This window comes from Podarcis muralis, chromosome 1, assembly GCF_964188315.1.
Source record: "Podarcis muralis chromosome 1, rPodMur119.hap1.1, whole genome shotgun sequence".
Lineage (NCBI taxonomy): Eukaryota > Metazoa > Chordata > Lepidosauria > Squamata > Lacertidae > Podarcis > Podarcis muralis.
In genome coordinates, this window is record NC_135655.1 from 39,532,636 (window position 1) to 39,549,215 (window position 16,580).

At 43.3% G+C, this 16,580-nt stretch overlaps 1 long non-coding RNA gene across 2 annotated transcripts in view; it reads right to left on the bottom strand.

Moving 5' to 3' along the window:
* Positions 1-16,580, bottom strand: part of LOC114593475 (uncharacterized) — an 87,185-nt gene that overhangs the window by 48,952 nt on the left and 21,653 nt on the right. Inside the window, exons 3-4 of one of the 2 annotated variants that reach the window (XR_003705701.2) lie at positions 7,854-8,017; positions 2,085-3,271 (exon numbers count right to left, since the gene is read on the bottom strand). The exons of the other annotated variant lie outside the window; for it this stretch is intronic. This is a non-coding gene — a long non-coding RNA (uncharacterized LOC114593475). Of the gene's footprint in view, positions 1-2,084; positions 3,272-7,853; positions 8,018-16,580 lie in introns of those variants that run through there. 2 annotated transcript variants of the gene reach the window in all.

Here is a 16,580-nt window from a genome sequence, read left to right on the forward strand (position 1 = left end):
CTTTGACCTTTAGCCTTTGTTTGGGCAAGTTGCTCACTCAGAGCTGTCTATGGTGCTTCAAGCCCTGCCCCTTCACCAAACTGGAACAGGGCAGAGGCAAGGACATGGTATTTGGTGCTGCTTCACCAGCACTTTCCCAGCAGGCAAAACAATTCTCTCTCCCCACCCTATGGATCAACTTTAACAGGTGGGTGGGACCACCCATCCATCAATCACTGGGTGGCATGATGACATCCAATGATTGGCAGGTGGATAGCCTCACCCATGTCAAAGTTGGCCTGCAGGATGGGTGGAGATAATGATCTGGCCCAAGGGGATGGGGATGTTCCTGCACCCACCTTAAATAAAATGGCTAGAGATCAATTAATTTTTATTGAAAACTGGAAATTTATAGACTGGACCTGAAAGATATTTGGAAAGTTAGCTCCTTTCTCTGGTGGCTGAAGCCTTGAGCTGTTGTAATAAGCAATAATATCCATTTCCTGGAAGTGTTTGAGTTTTGCACGTTTTATCACAAACTGTAATCCCATATCATGCTTTATAACATGAGATAGGGTAGTTCTAATGTTTAGGCCACCCTTTGGGGTGCAACTGAGCCAAAGTTAAACTTGTTTCGCATCATTGATAGCCATTTGAGAGAGTTAACATGTACTTAACCCTCTTGATAACAGTATCAGAAAATTAATGTGTTTTATTTACTTAGTCAACTGAGGGACAGCTTACTATATAAGAAATATCTCAAAGTGGTTTGCAATTAGGGGTCAAGGATTCTAAATCAGCAAAGAAACAAGGACTCTAGAACATACTGCAGGCTCAATGCATATATACAAATTATATAAGTAGTCAACAAATATAATTATTTAATAAATACTCGTATTTACAATTGCAAATGTAAAAGCTGGAGTTTAAATTTATATATATATATATATACGCAGGCTATAAAATTATACAAATAACAAGCAGTACTATCCAGAGATCAATCGTCAAAAAATACTGTTTTTCAGTCTCTGAAACATGCTACAGATAATAATAATAATAATTAATTTATTTATTAATTAAATTAATTAAATACCCTTCATCTGTAGATCTCAGGGCAGTTCACAACATGATTACAATATGAAAAACACAAAATACATAATAAAAATAAGAACAGAAGCAAACTAATAACCCACCCTCCCACAACACATTTAAATGGGCATTGGATGTCAATCAGCTAAAGGCCTGGTTGAAATGGAAAGTTTTTGCTTGGTGCCTAAAGGTGAAGGTGTCAGCTGAACCTCCCTGGGGAGAACATTCCACAAATGGGGAGCTAGAGCTTCCCAGATGGCAAAAGGAGAACGTTCCAGAGAACACTTTTCCTAACATTGACCCACACAGTCATCAGGATCGTTGGATGAAACTTGGTTGACTGGGCCTCAACTTGCAGTCTGCCAACTAGCAGCAACACAGAAGTGGTCCTTCTCCATGGTAACACCTATTTCATATCCAGTGTGGGGAACCTTTATCAGCCCAATGGCCACATTTTCTTCTGGACATTGTTCTGGGAACACATGCAAGTGGCAGGAGGAGCCAGAAGCAAAAGTGAGTGGAGCAGTTAATGTGAATTTGTGCAATAGGTCATTTTCTACACATGCGGACACACCCCTCTATATCCTCCATCCAAGTCAGCAAGAGGCATTCCGAGTTCAAGAAAACTTTCCAGCCTGCCAAAAGTACTAAACGAGGGTTTGAAGCAAGACTAGTAAGGGGTTTGACCTGGGAGAGGTGTGGCCGAGTCCCATGGGCCAGCTAGAAAGGCCTGGAGGGACATGAAGTACATAGTTTAAATTTAAATTGTAATTTAAATTCTCGTTATTGATACAAAATACCTTTTGCTTTAGGGTATGGGTAGGCAAACTAAGGCCCGGGGGCCGTATCCGGCCCAATCACCTTCTAAATCCGGCCTGTGGATGGTCCGGGAATCAGCGTGTTTTTACATGAGTAGAATGTGTGCTTTTATTTAAAATGCATCTCTGGGTGATTTGTGGGGTGTAGGAATTCGTTCATTTCCCCCCCGCCAAATATAGTCCAGCCCCCAACAAGGTCTGAGGGACAGTGGACCGGCCCCCTGCTGAAAAAGTTTGCTGACCCCTGCTTTAGGGTCACCAATCTAAGCAACAGACGTTGCTATACATCATTTCATATCTGTAATAATAATTTTGGTATATCTAAGTTGACACAACTTTGTTAATATAGTCAGAAACATTTATTGGAGTACTTATTGTTTTATTTTTCATTTGATGTAATTGTTGCATGTCGTATGCTCTAATCTAAACCAAGATAACTCAGTGCAACCACGTCAAACAGTTTAAAGATGAAAATGAATAAAAACTATGAAATGAAGGGAAGGCAAAAAGGAAGGGAAGGGAAGAGGGAACAGAAGAGGGAAGGGAAGGGAAGGCTTGGAGGGCTGCATTGTACCTCTGGGTCTGAGATTCCCTGCTTTCTATGTTAATAACAAGACCTTGAACATGACTCCATTACTAATAGGTAAACAGTGCAGTTCATTGAAGACCAGTGTAATAGGTGTGGCCAGATCCCCCAGTCTGTACCCTCCCTAGCCACCAAATTCTGCACTAGCTACAGCTCCCAAATCATGACCAAGGATTGTCCCACACAGAATGCCATGAGGTTACCAGTGCATGGAACACAGTGGCCAAGCTGTCCCTGTTCAAGAAAGGCTATTGTTGGCTTAGCAACTAAAGCAGGCCATTGGTGCTCCTCGCCACTGAGGTAACCTGAACCTCTCATGGCAGTAGTATCATTCCAGGAGCACCCCCAAACTACTTTTTTTTTCTTTCTTTCAGAGGGGATGCAATCCTGTCTGCAGCAGATAAAAATTTTGATTCTCGGATCTGGCAACCACTCACCCCCAAGTCTCCATTATAGAGAAATGTGCATCTTATGCATGTCTACTCAGAAATAGGCCACATGAGATTTAATGGCTCTTACTCCCATGTAATTGCACTGAAGCCTTCTTTTCTCATTCAAAGCAATGGGGCTTAAGTCTTTCATTTCGACTACATTGCATCCTTTGCTACACTCCCATTTCTGGGCTAGATTTAGCCTCGGTCATCTGCTGTTATCTGTGCCGATGCATGGACAGGGCATTGTGCAACCATGTCAAAACAAAACAAAGTGTCCAGGCAGGAGGATGGAGGGTATGTCAGACCACATCTACAAAGGCCATGCAACTCTGTCAGGGTGATTCCAGGCAGGCTGTTTAGAAATGCTGAAATGAAATGAAACTAAGTCAATTAAGTGATACCAACCGAGGTTCAGGGTTTAATTGAGGGCCTAAGGTGAAGCCAATGACCATTAACTCCAGTCGGTCATTAATTCACAAAGAAATATCCTTGGCTGAGGTTATTCCTATTATAACGCAGCTTAAGCACTTCCGCTTCTAGAAAAATAGTTTTGCTATTTGCCCCTTGCGCTGATGGAGCGGGAGGAGGGAGTAATGTTGAGAGGAAAGTGGCCTGTGGCCTGGTTACTACTCTCCCGGAAAATGAATACACTTTGGCCAATCATATCGTATTTTTAGTTCACATGCTTGATGGCAGCAATAGAACTGCGTCTGTGCTCAGTCAAAATCTATTACCCATTGCATTTTTAATTAACATTTAACAATTAAATGACTTTAAATGACTTCTAACTCTGCAAACTTTTCTAATAAAATGAAAGTGTGACAGGATAAGTACTGCAAGTTCATGCCGTAAGATAAATTCTAATGGCGATAATGATTCGCGTGGTGCAGGTCCCTGCCATTAACATAAATCCTGGGTTATATACCAAAATCATTAAGCAAAAAATGCAAATCACACAAACTTCAATAAGATTAGAACTGTGAGTGATTAGTTTGGCTAATCAACCAAAGAAAATGCTTTCTTGGTTTTATTTTAAGTCTGTTAAAGCTCACATTGGAAACTGTGCATGGTTTCTAATGACCTGATGGTTTTCGTGGCATCATTTTGTAACCCTCTCTCTACTAGAAGGCTGGCACATGATTTGTTTCTTATGTTTCGTTCCTTGCCGACTTGTAGACTGCAACTGTATGGAATATTTAATATTCCATACTAATAGTGTTAAGGGTAGAAATCATAACAGCCCTATTCCTATGAGACGCTGCAAAGACATATGACAAGGCTGTATACCTAGCCTGTGGAGAAGTGACGCTTGAAGAGTGGGGGAAGATCAAAGAAATAAAATGGAAGCCCCCCCCCCCCCGATCATTATAACAAAGCCAATCTCCCATCTGCCTTTCCAGCCCTTGTTAATTGTGTTTATGCATATATATATATATATATATATATATATATATATATATATAGGCAGAAAAGAGCAGCAGCCTGGGGATTTGTCTCAGAGCAGGTGTTCTGTGTCTAAGAGTCTAAGAAGTTGTTTAGGAGTAAGCATGGAGTTGTTTGTGTGAATTGTCTGAAAACACCAGCAGAGGGCAGGAGGCAAGAATTCTACAAGCAAGCTGGTCTTTGACTTCTAAAACTAATTCTATTGACATTAAGATCCTTAGTTGTTTATTCTGCAGTATCCCCATTGTTTTTGGTGGGGCTATTTAAAAAAAGACACTTTGGGGATTCAAGGCTAGCCTCCCATCCAACTCTGTGCAATATCTCGATGTAAATGTTTTTTCCAAACACTTCAGAACACAGTTATATGTCTCTTGGAACAAACTATGTACAGTTTCAGGCACATCCAATATGTGTTCAACCATGCATGCATCACGTCGAACCTGGAAGTGACCCCCAAAGTCACAAAAATGGGCAGAATGGGGCAGAGTGGGAGGCAGAATAGGGTGCTTGCAGGTTTTCTCAATGGTGTTTCAAATATACACAATTTCGCTTAAATGTGCGGTACCTTGCAACGTAACCCCTGCGTAAATTGGGAGTTGCCTGTAGTGGCTTTAGAAAACAAATGATTCAATCTTAGGGAATTTTTAATGTCAACTCTTCACAGGGTTACCTCACAGAGTCTTTGTGACATTTTAGCAGATGTTATCAATGAAGAGAAACAGCACTGGAAATCACTTTGATACGATGGGGTCCTACATGTCAGATTGCCCTAAGGTTTGTGCACAACGATACGTATCTGAGCACATCACAAGAGCTATGCTGGCCAGAGGAAGTCCAGCTACAATTGGGAATAAGAACTGGGGCTGTCAATCAAATGCTCCAGAGGTTTCTTCTAGATAGGAATGACCTCTGCTGGTTCCTCATCCACGTATACAGCAGGCAGAAATCATGGCGGAATTTTCATTGCATTGTGGAATCCCCCAAAATGCCTTCTGGGATGGAATCCCATGAAAATGCTTCCTTTGGGACACTTCCCATGTTGCTATGTTAGACTCAAGGCAATGAAAGAACTTGAGAAGCAGCCATTCAGATGAGCATAACATTTCAATTATCATTAGTACTGTATCTTAAATCTTTATTCTGTGACTTTGAAGCTGTTCCTGCTGTGGGACTCTCATAGAATCATTGGCTACAGAATTTCAGCTTGGCAACTCTATCCGCAAACCAGGAAAACTGGAACATTTGGATTTAGACTAATTTAATCCCACTGAAGTCAATGGTCACATGGAATCAATGGTGCTAAATGAGCTGGAGTCCATGCACTGCGTCTTAATCGGTTTTAGATTGCAGTCTTACAGCACAATCAAGTGAACATTAGGCACACTTAAGTCCTGTTGGAATTAGCGGGATTTGAGTGGGCCTAAATTTCTCTGGACTGCACCCTTAGGGCCTAATCTTTCTATTACTTTACATAATTGGGTTGCTTGTCTTGAAGACTTCTGAAAGAGATGAAAGGTGCTGACTTAGCTTCTGAGCCACGTTGTTCCTCCCGCTTAGCCAACTCACACCTGTGGAGTGGTGCTGTATATCAATACAGCCTGGGCAGGGAAGATGGTCCCTTGCGGCATTGTGATTAATAGGTGCATATAGGCATGTTACAGAACTGTGTTATGGTTATAAGCTCATCAATATATGGTTATAAAATATAGTTATAAGCAGTCCCCTGATCTTTTGGACTCTCTAATAATATAACAATTGATTAGCCATTTATTAAAAACATTAAGTGTTCATTAGATCTTCATAAATGAAAAATTTAAAAGGTGTCTGTAACAGTTTCAGAAGAGATAAATATTTATTAAATGCTATAAAGACCCATAATAATGAACCTCGTGACATGCTTCAAGAGATCACAAGTGTTTTAATGTCAACATTTGGCTTGGTTTTCTAGTGATTCCATATTAGAATCTCGTATTCGTTGGTTTAATTCCGGAACAAATCAACTAGGGCAGTGGACATTGTGGTCAGAAGAGGTGGGAGGAAGAATAAGGAAAGTTTTGATGGGAGGCTGGAGAGAGAGAGAGAGAGAGAGAGAGAGAGAGAGAGAGAGAGAGAACAATGCATATCTTGCTGTGATTCAAACTATCACATTCTGAATGAGCTCGTAAACAGTACTAGCTTGGCTTAAATGCAAGATAGTATCTTAGCAACTTACCCAGAACTGTTTCTGGAAAAACTGGGGATTCTGAGGGATAGGATTTTACAACCATCAAAAGTTTGGGGGGAGGGGTACAGGAGTCGAATCTCAGCGCCCAGGAAACAGCCCTGTCTGCTCCCTGTCCATTCAGGTCCTCGTCTCTGATCCCACTAAAGCAGCAGCCACATAAAATCAACTTAAGTAATTCTAGGAGGGTCTGACCCACAGCCTGGCCCCCTTCTGCTTAGATAGCTGGAGTCTCTTCAGGTTTGGGATCTGGAATTTAGTGATTGGGGTGAGAAGAAGGAACACTCATGGGAAAACATCAGGACAGGCAATGATGACACTGCATCAGATCTGCTTAAGAGACAAACTGCATTAGGCTCCTTCCTAAGTTGTCATCTACAGCAGCCTATGAGAGGAGAGAGGAGACTGAAGGGCCTCTCCAGCAGCTCTGCTGAAAAAGCAACAATTTTTTGATCTTCTGGAAAATATGCCTTTGCTTCTGTTCACTAAGTGTCTGAGTTTGTTTTCCCCCCTGATATTCCCCCCCCCCTTTGTTTCATGTCTCTTAGATTGTGAACCTGAGGCTAGTGATTGTCTTCCCACCAGTGGCATAGCGTGGGTTGTCAGCACCCGGGGCAAGGCAAGTAATTTGCACCCCCTAACCCGTGGATTTGCGCCCCCTAACTCATGGATTTGCCCTAACCCCAGATGTTGCGCCCGGTGCGGCCAGCCCCCCCTGCACCCCCCACGCTACGCCACTGCTTCCCACTGAAATCAGTAATCTGCTTTGAGAGTCTTTTATCGGCAGAAAAGCAGCATAAAAATGCCAGTCGTCATCACCGTCATCGTCATCACCATCATCTATTTGACCCACCTTTTCACCTCTTCTGTCCCAGATTCATCCTGCCTAACCTATATTGTTTTTGCTTCTTTTAAGGTACTCCTTAAAAAAAAAAGTTTTGATCTTTTTGAAGAGCATGTACACACCTTTGGGTCAGCCACGCTGGGCAGGTGAGGAAGGAACTGAATGGAAATGGTTGCGTGAAATTATCAAAATACCGAGAAGGGATAGGGGAAATTATGCATGCGCATCCATTACAAGGGAACATATGTAAGTAAGGCTTGCCAAAGGGGCAGGGGAGGAAGGACAGTCAACCAAGCATGGCAGGCAGACACTGAAGAAAGAGCGAAGTTACTTTCTCTTTAAAAGATGACACCTCGATTGACTATCCAATAGCTTAAAGAAGCCTTGTTCTTCTCTGCAGGGAATAGGACACCTGTGTAATGACCCGGGAAGGTCTTACCCTGCTTGATTGAGGAGGACTCGCCCCTGCTGCTTTCCCCTTGATTGAGGAAAGGGCAGCTGCTACTGAGGTCTCTTGTGATGGTGGGCCTTTCCGTCTGTCCTCCTTGGGGACCCCAGAGGTTGTCTCCAGCCATGGTGATGTTGACTGGCGGAGCTCTACCTCTTTTCAAAAATAGACACGATTGCAAGATTCATTGTGGAAAGACTTTGTTGTTGAAGGGAGGGGGCATGAAGTACCGGGGGTGGGAGAATGACACAGAGAGAAAGAGAAGATCTTTGCTCTTCCCCAGTGTATATCGTGTGTCGTTAGGCTCTGGAGTCACAAACAAATATGATTAAAAAGAGTTATTAGCACAAACAGCAAAGGAAATGGCTAAGCTGACTGCAAAAAATTAAATCAACACAGAACTGGTATGGCAGAAAGGGAATTAAAATTTGATTTAGGGGAATTATTTGTAGCACAACATTAGAAGTCAGTAAGCTAATTCCAAAATCTGCACTTCCTTAAAAACGGAGGGAATTTATTTTCAACATGATCTTATTGTAATTATCAGTATGATTCACTGCCTGCATGAGTACATGAGCCACCGATGAAATCCATGCAATGTCAAGAAGGCTTATCTCTTCCCCTGCCATCTTTGGTTTCTTTCTTTCTCTCCTTCTGTGCCTGTGTGAAGAAGAGAAAGAAGACTGCAAAGTGCCTTGCTGAGTATAAAAGCGACATTTCTTGAAATCTACTTTTCGAGCTATCTCTGGATTCCGATCTTCCCACTGTTTTGAGCCAGCAAATCTGAGACTTTTGGAACAACTTCTGGAATTTACGCCTAAACAATCACCCTATGAGAACTCAAGTTGATAAACCAAGGTGAAGCTTTCTTCATTGGTGGTTGAAAACTAATCTAATATTAATACCTGATTTTTCATTTTTGAATGGGTGTTATGGAGATGAATTAGCTCAGAAACAGGCAAGAAACTTTCCCACAACAGACATTATTTCTTTTGCCCTACGCCACTCCTGGCCAAATACTATTTATAAGGTTTTAAAACATTTTTAAAGCCCTGCAAACCCCAGTTACCACTTTCATCTCCCTTGAGTGGCTGGGAATGGGTAACTTTATAATCTGTCCCCAGACTCACTTTTATTGATCTCCAGGGATTGTCTATTTATACAGCAAACCCCAGCTGGCATAAACATTAGGGACGTTGGGAATTAAAGTTCAGCAAAATCTGAAGGGCCAGGGTTTGCCTTTGCTGATTTAAATTATAGTATTTTCTTAATGTACATATGCATATATACCTTAGCATATGCAAATTTGTGCCCCCCTTTGTCATATCTCTCTCTCTCTCTCTCTCTCTCTCTCTCTCTCTCTCTCTCCACTCTTCTTTTGTGATGTGTAAGTGACTAGCCAATATAAACACAATGCTCCAATCTTCTAAACCAGTGTTTCCCAACCGGTGTTCCGCGGCACACTACTGTGCCGTCAGACATTGACTGGTGTGCCGTGGGAGGGAGGCGGGCGAGTCGGGCGGTGAGAGGCGGCGGCGGCGAGGATCCGCGTCGAGCCGGGGGCGGCTCCGCGGTGGTGGTGCCGAGCGGCGGGGCAGCGCGTGCAAAAGGGAGGAGCGCGAGACAGCGGAGGAGGAGGAGGCCAGCATGTCCGGGCAGCAGCAGCAACAACAGCAGCAGCAACTCCCGGCGACGGCTCCTCAAGCCCCGCCGCCGCCCCCTCCTCCGCCCGCTATCGCCGCCACCACCACAACAGCCGCCGCCGCCTCAGTTGCCGCCGTCCCTCAGTCCCTCGCTCTGCTGCCTCCTCCCACCCCCAAAGCTTGGAGGTTCCCCGGCAAGGGGGAGGGAAAAAACTTTCACTTTCGTGCGTCCCTCCCGGCGTGACGCTGCGCGCTGACGTCACGGGGCGGGGCTTTAATGGTGGTGTGCCGTGAGATTTTTTTTCAGTAAACAGGTGTGCCGTTGCCCAAAAAAGTTTGGGAAACACTGTTCTAAACCATGGTTTGAGGGGTTGGTAATATGTTGTGGGTCATGTTCTTCCTTCTCCTCCTCTTTTGCTATTGTTCCCCATTTTCTTTTTTCTGGTTCTGCTTCTAACCATTGTCAAGCAAACGATGCTTAGGGCAGGACTATGGTTTGCGATTCTCTTCAAGCTGCAGTTTCAAATAATGGTTTGGACATAATTCCTGGTGAGCACACAGTATAGTATTCCCACTCACAGCAAACTATGCTTAGGAAAGGGAGAGGAGAGAGTGAATAAGCACTGGGCACGTTTCCAAGCCTCTCAATCAAAATGGGACCATGACATCTGAATTGGTTGCATGGGCACTGGAGCACTTGCTCAGCAACCCAGAAATGTCTCTGGAAAAGTCATACTGCTTGAGGCCTATGCTGAAAAGGGAGAGGGTAACCACATTCATAGCCCTTCAGCCATGAAGCAGCAACCCTGAACAAGGTTGCCAGCTGTTCAGCTGGCCACTGTAGCTATGGCCATGTCATAGATACCTTCACCTGCTAATTCCAGCATATCAAGCTGCTATTAAAGTCTGGCAGCCCTAACATTGAGAATCTGGTGGGATGTCTGTTCACGTATGTCTGGACATCAGATGTATCTAAGCAGCTCAGCTAATTCCCTAAATATGTTACATCTGTACCCAAACTGTTAACTTAATTTCAATACCTCAGTTTAAGACGTGATCTTGATCCGTTCGTAGTGGGCCAAAAATACTTTCTGTGTGAAAGCCTGCTGGAAGCCTGCCATGATTTCTCTGCCCCCCCCCCCACTACCACCCCACCACCACCAAATTTTCATTGTCTCTCCATTGTTCTCCTGTTTCCTCTTCCCCCTCACTTGGAATCCTCTCCAGGGGTCCAGATTGAGGGGCAGCTTGTGAAGCTTTCACAGTAGCTAACCACAGCCAACTTGCCAGGGCATTATGAAGTTTGTTTGTTTTTTAAGAAAAAAAGAATAAAATAAAAATGAATGTTTTCATTGTTTGGATTTTTTAATACTTTGTTGTGTTTTTTTATTCAAAATCTGTGCACTGCAGACAAAACAATTAGAAAATGCAAGCAATGCTCTCCGCAAACAACCCCAGGGTTAAATTCATTCCCAACATGGATATGGAGCAAGGTCCTCTCCACTAGCGTAAATCAAAATGGTTTGATTTACTGTGGTGACTAACACTGATTCATATGAACTGCAGATCAGCTCTACATATGTAGCTTTATTTTCCCCGCCCGCCCCCCTGCACAAAGCTCTTAATATGTTTCTTTAGATTGTTCTCGAATTGCCATAAATACCATGCTACAGACACCACAAAAATAATGGCAAGTTGGAACACATCTGAGTGACATATAAAATTTGCTCTGTGGCAGATGAGCACCCTGGAGGGGCACAGCTTTGTCATAATATATAAGGAATCTTGGAGCTGATTAAATTATGTCTCTGTGCCTGTGTGTGTGTGTGTGTGTGTGTGTGTGTGTGTGTGAGCATTCAGGAGTATAACTGATTTGTTCCAGAGCTGATTTGTTCAAATGGATGATCTACAGCATATTGGGACATTATTTGGTTCATGTTTTCAAAGATGTCTCGATGGGGGCAGGGGAGGGGTGTGAGAGAGAAACCCAAAACTTAAATATCACATCATCAAAAGTGCCGAGTGATTCCCAAACAACTGGTGCCACGTTACCAGCAGTAAACAACCAGATTCTCACTCCTTGTGCCATCACCACTTTTATAAACTTTTTGAAACAAGTCTAGAGGTTCTGTCTTTCTAACCAATATTCCGCTGAACTGAGGGGCAAATAAAGAACGGGGGAGGGGAAGCAGAAAAATGAATTGTCTCGTAATAATATTGTTGCACACCATCCCAGTCTCCAAGCCGTGCAAGATTCCAGGGGTTCAAGATACTAACCCACGGCTCCGTTTCCTGGGAATGAGGGACAGCAGAGACTGTGGTGTCTTTATGATATAGGATTTATTTGCACATATATACAACCTTTACCTTTACCTTTACCTTTGCAACCTGAGCCTAAAATGGAGGGGCTCACTCACAGCATTAACTCACAGATTCTGCTTCTCCCATCATCATAGCTTTAGATTCAAGCGGAAATCAAGCATGGCTCTCCCTCTTTGGCTTCTGCCTGCTTCTAACTTTCATCTCTCACACACAGCTCTATTGTCCTTCAATCTAACTATTTGTTTTCTGGCGCAGAGTCACTTCCTTTGTTCCTCTAATGACCCATACTTATGGCCCTTGCCTGGCCATATTAAACAAGGGGCTCCTTCGTTGATTTTAACCCTTGCTGGATCCAGGAATTAGAAGGGACTCAGGCATACAGTCCATGCTGCCCCGTCCAAATTCACAACACAATTCATTCTTAGTTCAGTGCTGAGAGGATAGTCTTCAAGGGGTGAAAGCTCCTGGAGATTTATGGGGCTGGCCAAAGTGAAGGCCACCTCTTTAGCAGATGACTACATTCTCATTTTCCAGACCAGACTAGCTTTTATTCCTAATTAGTCACATCTTGCTTGTTCTCACTTTCTTTCAGTTTCCCTCTCTTAACTCTACTCCCCATAGAGAAATAAACAACACAGATTATTATTTTTTTACCAGTAGAACCTCTGTTGGGACCCAATGAACATAATGCTTCCTCCAGCAATCCAGCTGGGCAAAAGCATCTGAGAGGCATTTAGATGGAGGCCAGTGAAGGGTGTCACCTGGGAAGAATCCTGAGGGCAGGGCAAAGAAGCCTGGAAGTCCACATTCAGCCTGTGGGTCAAAGCCCCCACCGGTTTGAACACTCAAAATCCCAAGATGCATCCTGTTTGTACTTTTTGATTTTGAAACCTATCATATAGTGTAGGGGTTTTTTATTCGTTCAGTCTAGCAAGGTACAAGAAGCATGCAGAGAGTAGTTCTAAAGGGTAGAAAACAAAAATTGGCATTCTGACTATTGCTCCTCATTATACCGGGGCCTTTCTGGGTCTTTTCATTTAAACTCCATTTTGACTTGAATACCGTTACTGTGGATTCTTGTGGAGGTCTTTATGGATTTTGCATTTGGCTTGCTTTGTGGTTGTGTTTTGAAACTATTTACAATGTTTGTACCGGAAGTCTGTTGTGCAAGCAAAACTGCAACATTGGACACAATCCATTGTCTCTTTGCAACTTTTAAATTGGTTGGTAAGTCGTGCCCAGAAGGAGAGTCAGAAGTGGTTGACCATTCTGGTTGGCTATGTGCTTTTAGCCTGCATTTCACTATTATAGCATGTGGGACAGTGATATACACAATGGACAAATGGAGACAAATAATGACACTAAACACCATTGGCTAGGCTAAAATTTGGGAAACAGTAAACTTTCTGATCCAAGTGTATCCACTGGGATCATGTGAATAATATATAGACATTTTTTAAGCAGTCCTAGTAAGGTGTCAGAAAACCATTATATCCAGATAAAGATTCTATCCCGTCTCATTTCAGTGTCCAGCAGGAAATGGCACATGAAACTGGAAAATATGAGTTGGGGGATTGCTTGGTCTCAGTTGGGAAAGTTATGTACGTCTGAAACAGGGGGTAGGAAACCCAGCCTATAACTTTGGCTGTGCAAGCTCTCTTGATGAGGCCTGTCAGAAGCTTGTTACACTGAAATGAATGCTCCTTGGCTGTCTTTTTGCTCCTTATTGAAAAGAAAGCAAAACTGTAACTTGATTCTTAAACAAATTTCAAATGGTGTCATCATTGCTAATGGTTCTTTTACAATTCAGTTCATCACTTTAGGCAAATAGCTCTGATTCATAAATTCTCCAATTGTCAAAACAACATAAACGATCGTTTATCAAAATGCAATAAATCTCGGCAAGCAACGAGATAGTGTAAAGAAGACTTGCTGTTGTGTACAGGGCTCTGCTTCCTTGGCTGCATTTAAAGGGCCATCCGTGAGTGGACAGGCATTGAGATTGTTGCTGCGAGTTGCCTAACATTTTGCACGGAAAGCATTCAGCCTGCGAGCTTTAGTGGTCCTTTGGAAACCTCAGAGCTACTTCCGTCAGCGACGGCGCTTCTCCAGATGGTATGAGGCTAACCTCTTAGCTTAAACATCTTTTTAGCATTCTTTACTTGAAGCTCATCTCCAATGTAAAATCAGGCAAGGCATTTGAAATCTGTCAGATCCTCAAGATGCTGCCATGCACGCTTTTCACTTCGGAAACCTTGAGGGCCCTGACTTCAAGCTAGGAGGAGCACATCAGCGAAAGATGCCATGTAAGGAAATGTCACTTACGTGTCCATGCTAAAATTAGGGCTAAATGAACTGCTCTCCCAATATAATATGCATTTCCGGATTTGCTTGGGTGGGAAGCCAAAGTCTATCCACCCACCCACCTCCTCAGTTCATCATAGGCTGTTAAATTAGAACAGAACGAAAATGTCATCTGAACACTGGGACGGGTATGTGACGAGGTTTCAGCGTTTTGACTGGTGGTGGAACCATCTCTGAAGAACGTGGTGGCGGCAGTGAGTCAGTTCACGCAGTCTCTTGTCTCCTGTCTGTTCATGTCTGCATGGCAGTGAATGTTCATGCAAATTAGTAAGCAGAGGGAGGACCACAGCTCAGTGGTTGAGCTTCTGCTTTGCATGTGGAAAGTCCCTGTTTCAATACTCAGCATCTCCAGGCAGGGCTGGGAAGGTCTCCTTTCTGAAGCCCCGGGGAACCATTGCCAGTCACTGTAGACGGCACTGGGCTGGATGAGCCAATGGCCTGACTCCGTATAAGGCAGCTTCTGGTGTTCCAGTTGCCACAACTAAAACATCAACTGCAGTAAGCCCTTATTGGGAGGTATCACTTGGTGGCCTTGCAGACATGGCCGACTGGAGGGAGTGCAATGCATGTATCAATCTGACTACTAAATGGCCAGCAGCACCCAGCATTGGCTCTAGTCCACTGCTGTTATTGGACAACACTGGATTCTGCTAGCCATGCAGCAGGATACCTGCCTGCCTAGCCAGCTTTGCCTCTGCCAGGAGAACCTGCTGGTAGATGCTGATGGTCACTGAGCCCATTGCACAAGCTGCCAATGCTGCGTAGAATCATTTATGGCTACAAGATGTGAAGCAGAAACCAAGCCCAGCAAGATGCATAGGTTCCCATTCCACACATTACATTTCTGATCATCTATGCAGATCAATATCTCCTTTTGCAAAGTATGACACAGCATAATATATCAGTGGCTGCATGTGAAATGAAAATAGGAGTATCACTCATTATACCAATTGACTCTGTGTGTGTGTTTTCTGTCTCATCCATCAACTTTCGTTTCTCTATTCAAGTTTTAATCTGTGGAACTGCAAGTTGAAGCTTTTCGATAAAATTTGAGGCAGTGAAGGGACTTGATCACTAGAGACATGATCACTCCACAAATGAGATAATTATATGTGATCTTGTGGAAGAAAACATAGATTTTCAAATTTTAATCTGAAAGATTTCACATGAATCAAGCTAAGAATAAATAAATTTGAGAAGTTTTATGAAGCCGATTTAGCCCATTGAAAATCCATGTGGGTGAATTTCAGCTAGATTGATTATACATTCCCTACCATTTAGAAGGCATGAACTAAATTAACATTTGTGGTTCTACACAAGTGAAAATTGCTTGCTAGTCACTTCTGAGTTTCCTCTGCAATGTATAGTGAGGCCCAACAAACCTGGTCAGTGCCCTGCCTTGACTGACTATGTGCCTTCCCCCACAACCTTCCCCAAATGGTGCCCTACAGAGATTTGGGACAACAACTCCCATCTGTCTCAGGCAGCAGGGTCAATGGCCAGAGATTATGCAAATTGTTGTCCAAAGCATCTCAAGGGCACCAGTTTGGGGAAAGCCGCCATAGAACATGCCCCCAAATGCCTTGGCAAATGAGTTGATATATAAAGAACCATAGAACCACAGAATTGTAGACCTGGGGCCACGGGGGTCATCTAGTCCAACCCTCTTCAATCCTTGAATATTTCACCCAACATGGGGCTTGAACCCAGAAAGCTGAGATTAAGAGTCTCATGCCCCACCGATGGGCAAAAGCTTGAAAACCAGTTTTGTAAACTAGCAGTCTCTTTAAGAATAGCCTAACAATTAACAACAAAAAGGGTGCCTATGTTAGGAAATGGGGAAAGAGGTGCTGATTGTTGACTGCAATTTTCATGTATTGTGGAATCGGATCCAATCCACCTATCGCTGCTCCTTCAGGGTCATTCCTTTCAGAGGGACTTGTTTGCTGTTTCTGCACAAGCCCAGCGGAGATGGAGACAGAGGAGCAGCAATGCCTGGTGAATTGTGGCCACATCTCTCTGAGAATTCCCATTAAAATCTGTTCCCAATGCCAGACATATTTTATTTCATCTTTTACTGCATTAGTCTTCCATTGGATCCTGCGAACATCTGATTAGAGTTACCTTAAAAGTTTGGAGTTTATATTAGAGATGAGAACAAATAATAAAGAAAAGAAAAGGGAGGAGGGAGAAACCCTGATCACAACAACCTTGAACTTTGAGAAAGTTCAGATCTGGATCCAGATTTTACAGCTGGGCCCCATCCTCTTATTTAAACATCTTCCAGGGCTGAAGATGGTTGCAACAGACTACAGAAAATGTTCAGAACCACATTTTGTGTAGCTGCTCATACTTTCCTCTAATTATTCCCACCCATTATTTGCCCTTT